General features: G+C 37.8%; 1 long non-coding RNA gene across 1 annotated transcript in view; it reads left to right on the top strand.

The window, feature by feature from the left end:
• Positions 1-8,899, top strand: part of LOC144234087 (uncharacterized) — a 266,372-nt gene that overhangs the window by 130,674 nt on the left and 126,799 nt on the right. Inside the window, exon 3 of the long non-coding RNA XR_013335860.1 lies at positions 7,001-7,149. This is a non-coding gene — a long non-coding RNA (uncharacterized LOC144234087). The remainder of the gene's footprint in view (positions 1-7,000; positions 7,150-8,899) is intronic.

Below are 8,899 nucleotides of genomic sequence, written 5' to 3'. Positions count from 1 at the left end.
GCACAGTTTATCTACTTGAATTCCCCAAAGAACTCTAGGATGAGAAATCTAGACATTAGCTCTATTTGGGGTTGCAAACTACAGAAATCTAACTTAAGTTAGCTTAGGGAAAAAAAGTAGAATTTGCTCTAAGGCCATTGGATGTTTCAGAAAACTCAAGGGAAGAAGCAGCTGAACTTCAGGGATTCTGATTTTCTGCATGTTTTCCTGGTTCTTTCTATGCCTCTGCCTCATTCTTCTGTCTCATGGAAGATCAGCTTTCTGTGCATCTCTGTTCATATGGTTTCATATGTAAAATATAGGGTAATTTTGTTTTAAAACCCTAACAGAGATCTTAATTGATAATTTACATTTCTCTTTGTCTCAGTCCTTGATTGCAAGTAACAGATGCCATTGAGTTACTTAGAGACACTCATGTAAGAGATGTCATTGTGTTACTTTGATACACTTCTATAATAGCAAATGAGACCTGTGGGTCCTAAGGAAGAGACATGGGTTCCCAAATAAAAAGGATTCAACACTGAGTTAGACTCTAGAACTAAGAAAACTTTGTGTCCATAGAAAGTAAAATTTTGTTGAGCTTTGCCTTTACCATGACTTAGAATTTAGATTTATATTTACTGCTCTGCTTTTGGAACTTCTACTGTGCTACCCAGCAATAGTTATATCATTATTAGGCAGTCTTCATGAAAAACATGCCCTTCCCTGGGTGCCCCTGGCCTCCCTCTCTACACTTTTCAGTTTCCTTTCAGTAACATCTCTAGAAATTCCGTTTAGATGGGGCTTAGGGGTAACAATTAGGTTTGAAGAGGGACCTTAAACTTGAGTTTTCATGATTAAGGAAATTGTCCTTTTTAAGAAATTGAGGTGGGAGTGATAAAGATTATGAGGTAGAGGTGAAGCTCTTTTTAACGTCAGCTGTCATAACTAGAAATGCTCAAATTTCTAAAAGACAAAACAGAAAGTGGCTCCCATCTTTGTGTGGGCAGAGCTTTTGTACTGCCCTAAAGTCATGTGCTCTACCTGGCCCAATCAGGGGTGTCAAGAAAAGCATGGCCATATGTCATGGTCCATAGAAGGAGCTATCTGGACCGTATCATCTAAGGCTCATGTATCATCACCACCAGTATTCCTCTCATTAAAGCCAAGGGAAGCTTATAAGAGTACAAACTCGAGCCCATTGGTTTGGAGGGTTGGCAGCTTATGAAAGATATTTCCTCTCTTTAAGCTTTAGTTTTCTTGCCTTTAAAATGGGGGTATTGTCCCCAACTGTGAGCTGTAGTGACAAAATAGTGACAATCAAATAAGACATTGTATATAACAGAATCTTGTGATTGGTAAAGCTGTGTAAAAGTAAGAAATTAATGTCTGTAATGCTGTAAAACCTTTAAAAGACTTGGGTAATGTTAATAATTAAATAGCCAACAGTTCCTGAATGCTTCTGCTTTAAAAACTTTATGCATATTATTTTTAATAAATCATCATAATTACTCTATGGGGCATGTATAATTATTTTTTCTATTTTCAGATGACAAATCTAACAGATGCAGAGGTTAAGAATTTGTTCAAAGTCATACATCCAATAAGTAAAGTTAGGCTATAAACCCAGATGATCTAACTCCAAAATCAGTACTCTGTTCTACCAAAATCTGCAATATTGTAAAATTCCATGAAAATAGACACTAGAAAAGGTATAAATTCAGCTATTGGGTACAGAAATCAACTTTCTATAGTCCCAAAGAGCCAGTGATAACCTTAAGAACCTAATGAGTTCTTACATGAGAAAAGCCTCTACTTTATACACATCTGATGGCCAAAGTTTTGTCACTTTTTCGTTTGAAAGATTGACTTCATTTGTTTTACTTTGGTTTCCACGCTTTGGTTAGGAGAATCTCTTTATTCTCTTATAAGTACCCATAAATATTAGTGAACTCTTTGACCTGCAGATTAAATCCCTTGATCTTTTGTAAAGAAAACAGGTCTATAATTGTCATATCTCTTTGTTAAGAAATTCAGTTCCTTTCAAACATGTGCCAAAGCAAATATTAATTTTTCTGAATGCTACAATTTCCTAGTTAATACTTTGATGTATACATATTGATTTCTGGAAATAACAGAAAAATTATGTTTTTCAAAACTGTTCCTATTATGTACCTTTTTAAAATGAAAGATTTGTTGGATGGTTGGTTCTTAATGAGAGAGGAGCCTAATCCCAGAATTACACAACCACCTCATCAGCCCCACAGTCCTCCATCAGAGAGAAGTAAACTTCTGTTTCATTTAGGGGGCTGTTATTTTCCCACTATTCTAACTAATGTGATTGGTATCAACACCCTTCTTACTTTAATGCTGGGTAAACTGAGGTATGCAGAGGTTAAATGGTGGAGTAGCGGAACCAAGGTTTGAACCACAGAGTCTGGTGTCAGAGTTTTCCCTCTTAACCACAGCACTCTACTGCCTCTGATAAAGTATCAGATATATTTGTACTTAGTTAATTTTAACACATGTCACTTTCTGCCATCTGTGACTTAGAATGTTAAGGAGTTTTTCTTTGTTCTTCTGCATTTTGGAACAGGTAAGGCTTTAGGGGTATGGCTGAAATGAATCTGGATACGGCTAGATTGATGCAGTTAAGGATGATAAGGCTGATCATGGAAAGCTGAAGAAAGAGTAGAAGATTGTGATAGGGAGGTAATTAAATGGAGAAGGGAATGTGGTTAAAGACGTTTGATTCCTGCACGGCTAACATGGTGAACAAGTAGCAAGTGTGATGAAGAGGAAGGAGATAAAAATGAATACTGTCATGTCTCTGGCTCCTCTGGTTCCATGTCAGGTGAGTCAAAATTGCCTAGCATTTTGCAGCTGGTTGTATAGGCTCCAAGTTCTACAGGACAAAAAAGATGATCTGCTCTAAGGTCTAAAAGAGCATATGATGCTCTCAAAACTTGAGTTTCAAAGTGACCTTCTCCACAGCAGTCTTCAGTTTTAATGCCTTCCTGGCTTCCTGGAAACCACCAGGAGCAGCATCTCATGAAACAGCATTTAAAGCTACAGTTTTACTCTCCTGTCTATCCTGGACTGTCCTTCTGTCAGTTTTTTTGACAGCAAGGGTAAGATAACTCCTGGGATCAGAAAAATATGATGCCTAAAATTAGAAGATTCTGGAACCATCTCAAACTGACCCCTTGCTTTCCATATAGGTTGGCCTAAATCCATCACAACAGAAATGTTGGCTCTCACCACAAGATTTTTGAGCATGTTTCTTCACTTCTATGGATTTATTCTCCTTAAGTGTGAATGAAAGGATTGGACTAAGAGAAGAATTCATTCACAGTTTAGCCCTCCATGGTTTGCCCTTCTCAATAGCTTTGAATTCTCAAAACACTGAAGAAGTCATAGACCATGCATTTTCTTGAATGCTTGAATGCTTCCTTAACTCTCCACTGTCCCCAATTACTTAGACAGTTGGGAATTTATGCATTCATGTCTTTGTCTAAGGAACCATAAAAAAGGAAATGTATGTCGCATTAGGAAAGGTGACTATTTGTTTACACTATGATTAAGGCACAAAGATAATTCCACCTTTAGGAAAGTGGAATTGTACTAGGGAGAACAATGAGAAGTTGTATCTCGGCTCCACGTGTCTGCCATCCAGGCAAGTCTTCTCATTGAAAGAAGAATTTCTGAACTTCTAACTTTATGAACATTATTCCCAGAGAGGAGTGGTATTGACCCTCACTAACAAAGAATTCAATACGATTCAGCATATGCTTGACGCAAATCATCATCAAATTGATAGTGCTTTTTGCATGGCAAACTACTTTCACAGTGCAAGGCCCTCTGCCCAACGTAGGTGAGAACATGAATAAAATATGATCCCTGCTCAGAAGGGGTCCATAATCCAGGGTAGAAATAGACACATGCATAAATAATTCTAACTCAAGATAGACCCTGATATGCACTTTATTAGATTCACAAAGGAAATGCTAGGAGAACAGTGCAAAGGGAGAGATTACTTCCCATGGGGTTGTAAATGAAGGGTTTTCTTGTTTGTTTTTTGTTTTTGTTTTTCTTCAAAAGCGAGTATTAGTCAGGCCTATTGCTAATAGTAAATGTAACCTGTCACTTATTTAACGTAGATTATTCTTTTATGTTTTTTAATTCTCATCACCCAAGGTGGAAGTATAACATGAAGAAAAAAATTGAAACATGCAGGAAATTTATCGGGTTACTGGCACTTGTAGCAGGAGTTGATGCTAGAGCAAACCACAGAGTTGCCCATGTAAGAAGCATCTAGATTTTAAATCACTGCCAGTAATTGAAGAGTGTGCCCTATGGCTTTTGATTTGGGGCTCACAAAGCAGATTTTATGCATGCCTCATAGTCTATATTTTTGATGATACCTAACATACCTTTCAGATTTGGAAAAGATCCTTCTCAAGATTTTCACATAAAATGGTAGCCAATAAATGGAAAAATGGAAATTTCATTTTATTGTGTTGAACCTCATGAAATTGTTACCTTTGTAGGAATATTGACAAATTTAATATAGTTCAACTTAAATGTACATAGATAACATTTGGCAGCCATTATTTGACTTCAGGACAAAGAATGACATGATCAGATTTGGGTTATGAATGGGTAAGTATGGGACTGTTCAAGGATACACTAGAATACAAGGGCCTGAGGGCAAGAATGATCTAATACAGTGGTATTGGTGAGAGATGATAACATCTGAGTGAGTCTTCCCCACTTGGTGTGGGTTCTCCAAGGCAGATACTACATTTCTGGCAAATGTCTACTGGAAAATGGAGTTGGTACCCAAAAGAGCTTAAGTGCATAAGCAAGAGGGTGGGATAGAGAGGAAAGGAGGGACATGAAAGATATGCTACTTGTAGGATTAACAGACTTTTGTACTTGAATGTAGAAATAGGAATAGGGAGAAACAAAACAAGAATGCTTTTAAGGCCCCAAGGTTAAGAAGGAAATATACAAGAAGAAAGGAAGTATCATCAAATAATGCCAATGGTTCACTTTCTGCTAGTGATTTCTCCAAGCTTCTTTCATTGGCTCACATCTCTGACAGGGACAATCTTGAAATGTTATGTTAAACAGACACTTTAAAAATTAGGAGGATGGAGTGCTGAATGCTGCATTTCTAGATGTAGTTTCCAAGTGCACAAAGTTCCACAGTGTCCCCACCTTCCTTCTCACTTCTGCCCTAACTGATCATGGAAGCTCCTTGTCTTCCAGTGTCTTTTCCTATTGGATATTGTATGGCATGGGAAGTCCGGTCTAATAATGTTGTCCTTTAAAATGTAGCACTGGAAAGAACTGGAATAGTGAATTCCAAAGTTCCTATTCCAAAAGGCATTAATAAATGTTAAATATTTTTTAAAAATTTACATGTAAATAAATTTAGGAAATGTTGGGTTGAAAAATTTAAAGATGTTTTTCCTTAAACACTTCTCTCAAAGTTTTGCAAAGTGCATTATGAATCTCAAAAATGGAATGAGAATCTGAAATGTTTCCTAAACTTCTCTTACCACTAAACCGTTTTTATTTCTTAATAAGCATTTCAAGTGTCTAGTGTTTTATGGCATACACTTAAGGAAATGTTGATCTAAGATTATTCGATATATTTATTAATCCTTTAGTTTGGGGCTATTCCCTTATTATTGACTATATTTTTAATAATAACTTTGGGTAATTACAGCAGAAATCCACCAAAGACTTGTACTTAGGTACCAGTATAATTATAATAATTTTTAAAAACCCTAAAACTCTAGGGAAAAAAACATTCCACATTATCAACAGTAGTCATTTTAGTATAGTGGGAATGTGTTACTTTTTCCTGTATTTCTTTCCCAAGTACTATTTAAGACTACGTCTTTAATAGAAATATAAAAAAAAATTAAAAGGAGGAAATAAAAAATTTAAGAGTGTTACAAGAGAGTAAAAGCAAGACAGTGAGACTCAAATTTTTGAAGATTTTTTTCTTACATAGGTTTCTTCCGTTTCATTTTTTATGACTGAATGTATTGCAGTTCTTACCTTAATCCTCAAGACTGCATATTGTAGTTATTAGTAGACACTGGTGGTAAAGAGGCCTGGGATTTGGAGACTTACAGTATGTAGGCTTTAATCCTCGCTCTCCTGCTTTAAACAAACAAACAAACACTTTGGTAAGATATACTTATGTGCCTGCCAGTGTTCTTCTGGTTTTTCAGTATAGTTCTGTGATCTGAATAAGCTACTTAACCTGAGCTTCAGGTAGCTCTTCTGTTAACTCTCAAAAGGATTTTATAATACCACCCTGCTAAACATAAAATCTAATATTTATGTGAAGTAGCTTTTTAAAATATATTTTCCTCTTTTTAAAAAATACTTTTTTTCATTACTGGGGTGCCTGGGTGGCTCAGTCGATTAAGTGTCCAAATGTTGGTTTTGGCTCAGGTCATGATCTCTCCATTTTGAGAGTTCAAGCTCTGCATCAGCTGCCAGCACAGAGCCTGCATGGGATTCTCTCTCCCTCTCTTTCTGCCCTTCCCAACTTGCACTGTCTCTGTCTCTCTCAAAATAAATAAATAAACTTAAAAAATATATTTTTTTTCCATTACAAAAAATACATTTTATTGTGGATGACTTACAAAACACAGAGAATTAATCACGAAATTATAAACATCACCCATGACTTTACCACCTAGCAATATCTACACTGCATGTCCTTCATTGAATCTGCTTCGTATTTATTTGTCTGTGTCTCTAATACGCTGTAAGAAAGGTAAAAGCAGGGAATCCATCTGCTTTTATCCTCCTGTGTGTTCCAAGTACCTGGCAAGGTGAGGAGGTACTTAATAAATTTTTTGAATGTATACAATGAAAACATGGTTTCCTTACTGTGTTTCTCAAACTTCTCTTCTTTGTGACTTAGGCTGCATCTATTCCACATTCTTAAAAACAGGCTTTCTCAGACTTTATACCCTTCACTTCTTTTCAGAGCCTGGCTGCCATTTGCCACCTGGTCCCCCAGCCACCCAGTGAGGCTTCTTCCATGGCTCCAGTGTATACTTGTGGAGTGATAGAATTTTAGATATGGATGGACCCAAGGAATCTTCCAGGAGAAAAATCTACAGCATCAAGAAGGAGGTAGGTCAGAGTTATAGTGATGGCTCTTAGTGGAGAACTGATTCACTTTATAACTCCTATAGCTCCTACACTAGAATATAACATTTAGAACTTGATTGTACAGTCAGTCTTCAGATATTCCTATCCACATGTAGACAGTTCAGCTTGAGAAGGACTTTAATTCAAATCCCTGCTTCAGCGGGATTCAAGGGATTCAAATCCCTTCCTTCAAAGACATGAGGCATGTCTTTGCTCATTCAAGAACTGGTTGAGGTTTTGTAGGCTTCCCTCTGCTGACACTACCCAGGAGAGCCCCCCAGGGTCATCTTCACAGCTGTGACATTGACATCTACTGACTTTCGTTTTCCTCTCTGAATATTCTGGCTTCTTTCTTTACATTCATTTCAGGCTTAACTTTTAAAAACAAATCTAAAATGTTGTATTATATAAACAAAGAGTTATCATCTATGTATGTTTTTGTGAGCATAATCTTTTTTTTAAATGTTTTTTTATTTGTTTCTGAGAGAGAGAGAGATAGCGTGAGCAGGGGAGGGTCAGAGAAAGAGGGAGATACAGAATCTTTCTCTGAGGGAGATACAGAATCTGAAGCAGGCTCCAGGCTCTGAGCTAGCTGTCAGCACAGAGCCTGACATGGGGCTCAAACCCACAAACCATGAGATCATGACCTGAGCTGAAGTCAGACACTTAACTGACTGAGCCACCCAGGTGCCCCTTTGTGAGAATAATCTTAACAATAGCCAGGAAAGCTGAAGGAGCCCAGTCAGCACCCATTTTATAAAGCAACTTATGAAGGGAACTGCTTTATTACAGTGTTCTAAAAACTCTTATTAGTGCCTGAAACTACTGTGTCTAATAATGGAATTGATATAGTTTGGGCATAAATCAACGCTATTTTGATGCTCAGCTCCACAAAAAACTTTTCCTCTTAAAGCTGATAGTAAGTTTTCACATTCAAGATGTTTAGTATGGAAACACGGGAGATTCTGTCATCTCTTCATGCCTAATTTTCTGTCATTTGTCTATTGTGAAGCCATCAGTCACTTTAGTGATCTTCATCACAGGATTTCCAAGCAGCTAGGATGGCTGGTCACATGAAAATACACAATGTGGACCATCTGGATTCTAAAAAACCAGGCAGGAATTCTGGGAGAGTTTTAGAAACATTTCTGCATTGCAGAATGTTTCAATCACATAACACCCTGTTTCTAACACGTTCTAGCTTCCTTTTGTACAACAATCATGCTTATATGCATTTTTGTGCAATTTGTGTGTTGTGTTTTTATTGTTCAATATGGTACATTTTCGTGTAATGCATAGATCTTTACTGTATTCAGGTGTCAGGAAACAATCAAGTTAAGTGGTATATATTGTGGACCACACATCAAACACAGCCAACATGCCCCTTTGCCACTCCTCCCCACCCCCCAACGAGTTCACCGAGCAACTTGCTCCCTCCTTGCTGGTGCAACCCAGCAGTGGAACCTGAGTCCCCAGAGCACTTCTCAGCCTGGGGTTCGCTGGAGAGGTGGCTCCGAAGGCAAGAGAGAAAAGGGGGCAAGGCCCTTGGTGTACTGTACTGGTGGGAGAGATTGCACTCTGTACTGTAGACTTCTCCCTGAAGCACCCAGGGCCAGACAGAGTCAGATGCAGCGGGGGATCCACCAGCCTATTTCTCACTCGCAACCACAGCTCAGTTTTACAGAATTCTAACTTCACTTCCAAGACCCACCACAGGCCTCTCCATTTATTG

Source organism: Crocuta crocuta, unplaced genomic scaffold (genome assembly GCF_008692635.1).
Source record: "Crocuta crocuta isolate KB4526 unplaced genomic scaffold, BGI_CrCroc_1.0 scaffold518, whole genome shotgun sequence".
NCBI classification, from domain to species: Eukaryota; Metazoa; Chordata; class Mammalia; order Carnivora; family Hyaenidae; genus Crocuta; species Crocuta crocuta.
Note: the sequence above shows the minus strand (reverse complement) of the source record. Positions and strands in the feature narration are given on the sequence as shown.